The sequence below is a fragment of the Capsicum annuum genome, unplaced genomic scaffold (assembly GCF_002878395.1).
Source record: "Capsicum annuum cultivar UCD-10X-F1 unplaced genomic scaffold, UCD10Xv1.1 ctg50291, whole genome shotgun sequence".
Classification (NCBI taxonomy): Eukaryota; Viridiplantae; Streptophyta; class Magnoliopsida; order Solanales; family Solanaceae; genus Capsicum; species Capsicum annuum.
Genome location: NW_025858148.1, coordinates 748 through 3857, shown reverse-complemented (window position 1 = coordinate 3857; position 3110 = coordinate 748). Strand labels below are relative to the sequence as shown.

The following is a 3110-nucleotide window of genomic DNA, read 5'->3' as shown; positions in this document are numbered from 1 at the left end:
GAGGGCGCGAATTTCGGCAGAGGATTAGGGCCAGTTTGGGTCGCTAGGGTAGGGATTTACTTGGTGGGGGTTTTATTCCTGTTAGGATTCCGTGTTCCGTGTTCCATGTTTTACTACGAATCTGTGTGCTTTCCTCTGCTTTCCTAGGTTTTATATTACTTATGGGTGCCGTATTTATGTTATCTGCTTCTGTGCTTTACTATGTGTTTGTGTGGTATCTCGTGCCTTGAGCCGGGGTCTATCGGAAATAGCCTTTCTACTTCATCAGAGGTAGAGGTATGGACTGCGTACATCTTACCCCCCCAGACCCCACTAGGTGGGAATACACTGGGTTTGTTGTTGTTGTTGTTGTTGTGTATATTGAGAACAAATCAAAGAGATCCGATTATGATTGGATTAGCTTTACCCTTAAGAGGATTCTCCTTCTTCTTTCTGAGGTATATTCATATGGCGGATTTTGTGGCATTGCTCAGCCTAGATCTAGATACACACAAAGAAATGTTATCACAGCAGAAAGGCACTTTAATTATTATTTATGATTGGTAAACCTCTTTATTCAAGTATCTATAATGATGAAAGAATATAAGGAAAGCGCAACTATGAGCTATTAGGCTCATTAAGTATAGGGAACATGGGAAAAAGAATAGAAGACTCTAAATAGAGAAAGCAAAATGCAATTTATGACTTACCATTTGTGAAAATTAACATCATTAGGAGTGTGCTACCTATTATGTCAATGAAGGAAGCATCTATATGGAAGGAGAAGGAGAGGGAGAATCAACATCTTCAGCGTAGGGAACTTTTTATCATATTCTAGAAGTTCTAATCGCCTCTAAATCCAATAGCGGCTGCTGGTCTGATGAGGTAAAAAGAACAGCTTTCCAGTCTCACTGCCTAAAATAGGAGTACTAAACAAGGCTATAAAGAAAAAACTGAAAGCTTGAACGACTCACCAAATTGGCGCCAAAGGCGTGAAACAGCACCATCACAGACCACATCAGCTGGATCATTCAAAAGCATTAGCCTGTTCAGAGACACATTATCAAGCGTCAGCACAAAATCAACATGTGTCTCCACACCAAAACGCATTTTCTCCTTCCTATGATTGGGTTGGCTGTACCCTTAGGATTCTCCTTCCTCTTTCTGAATTCGAGATATATTCAATATCGTGGATTTAGTGGCACTGCTCATGCTAGATCTAGATGCAAACAAAGAAAATGTTATCAGTGCAGAAAGGCTCCGTAATTATTATTTTTGATTGGTAAGCCTCTTTACTTAAGTATGGATAGTGATGACAGAATATAAAGAACTAGCAACTATGGGCTATTAGGCTCATTAAGTATAGCAAACATAGGAAAAAGAATAGAAGACTCTCACAATAGAAATAGGAAAATGCAACCTATGACTTACCATTTGTGAAAATTAACATCATTAGGAGTGTAGTATAATGATGAGATTAAAAAATAATAGCTTTCCAGTCTCACTGCCTAAAGTAAGAGTACTAAACAAGGCTATAAAGAAAAAACTGAAAGCTTGAAAGACTCACCAGCTTAGTGACAAAGGCGTGAAACAGCACCAGCACAGACCACATCAGCTGGATCATTCAAACGCATTAGAATGTTCAGAGACACATCACTATGAAGCCACAGCACAAAATTCTTCAAACCAAAGTCCATTTTCTCAAAGTTCCAAACTCTGAATCATCACAAACACATAATTATTGAGAAAAACATCTATTTTGATGCATAGAGGGGAGCAAGTAAACCGATGAAAAGGAATTTGAATGCTACTTTACGTTTGTTCTTGGTGGTACTGAAAGGCTCACGAGAATGGATTCTCGGAATGCCCCTCAATTCATTTTCGAAGGGGAGCCATGGAGTAACTAGCAAAGTTGTTGTCATGTGACCAGGAGGTCATGGGTTCAAGCCATGGTAAGGTGGGGCTGCATAGGATAGACCCTTGTGGTCCGGCTCTTCCCTGGCCCTGAGCATAACGAGAGCTTTAGTGCACTGGGCCCTTTTTCTTTTTTAAAACTTCCTCATCAAGTCAATTCTCACATAAAAATCTCATCCTTCATAACATTAACCAATTTTCCATTTAAAAAACACCAAGAAGAAAAAATTGAAATGAGAAAGCTAAAATGAGGAAAGAAAAACAAACGTACGGAAGATAGTATCAATTGGGGGCTTAAGAAAAGGTAGGAAAATTAGCATGCAACTAAAAATAACCTAAATTTCACAAAAAAAATGAAAGCCAATTGAACACAAAGCCCAGTAGAGAGTAGTAAAGCAAGGGACTTTGTACCTTTTGGATTGAAGAAAATGAACAAAATCCAGATAACAAAACAACATGCATATTGTTGCTGGTGAAATTAGTTGAGTTGCTCGAAAACTGCCTGGACACCATCTTATTTAAAAAGAAACAATATGCAAACAGACCCACTGTTTCCTCCTTATTTTTGGAAGGGGGTTTGACATCACAATGACTGCAATTACCCCTGCATACTTCGGATGCCCCAAAATTTGTTCATCCAATTTCTAAGAGCTGAGGAATCACACTTTGCAACCGTGGGATTTCGGCATATACTTCACTGATGACTTTTACTTCTATCATTTTAACTTACCTTCACATTAAAAAATACTAATACTCAATTAATATAATTATTTTATTAATATTTTAATATTTAGAGTACTGTATTTTAAAAATAATCAATCATCAATCCATATATATAAATAAAAGAGAAACATGAGGCTGTTGATATGGCAGGCCTCTAAATTCAGTAATCATATTTATTTTTTTTTTATTTTTTTTTTGCAGTTTATTCCTTTTAATTCTTTTTTAGAAATAAAAAATTCTACTCATTAAATTTCCTTAATAAAATTTATTAATTGTCTTTTACTAAATTTATCAAATGCACCGTACCAGTAAAAGCATTAAGCACTACCGTTTTCAAAAAACTCTCTATTTTCTCCTTTTCTTCTCCATCATTATCACCCCTTCTTCTAAAAAATTCAATAATCAAATCATGGTGCCTCAATTGTTTTGTACTTTCAAAGAAAAAGTAAAAGGAGAATTCAACCCATCAGATGCGTTATTTCAAATCAAAAACT

The 3110-nt window shown here is 36.5% G+C and overlaps 1 long non-coding RNA gene across 2 annotated transcripts; it reads right to left on the bottom strand.

Moving 5' to 3' along the window:
- Positions 1 to 239: 239 nt before the first annotated feature.
- Positions 240 to 2643, bottom strand: LOC124892747. Of its 2 annotated transcripts, none has more exons than XR_007050401.1 (6): positions 2305 to 2643; positions 1796 to 1983; positions 1547 to 1695; positions 1121 to 1198; positions 954 to 1024; positions 240 to 856 (listed from the first exon to the last, which is right to left on the bottom strand). It is a non-coding gene; the product is annotated as an uncharacterized LOC124892747 (long non-coding RNA). The 2 variants fall into 2 exon arrangements; XR_007050402.1 differs by having other exon boundaries at positions 241 to 480.
- Between the last annotated feature and the right edge of the window lie 467 nt (positions 2644 to 3110).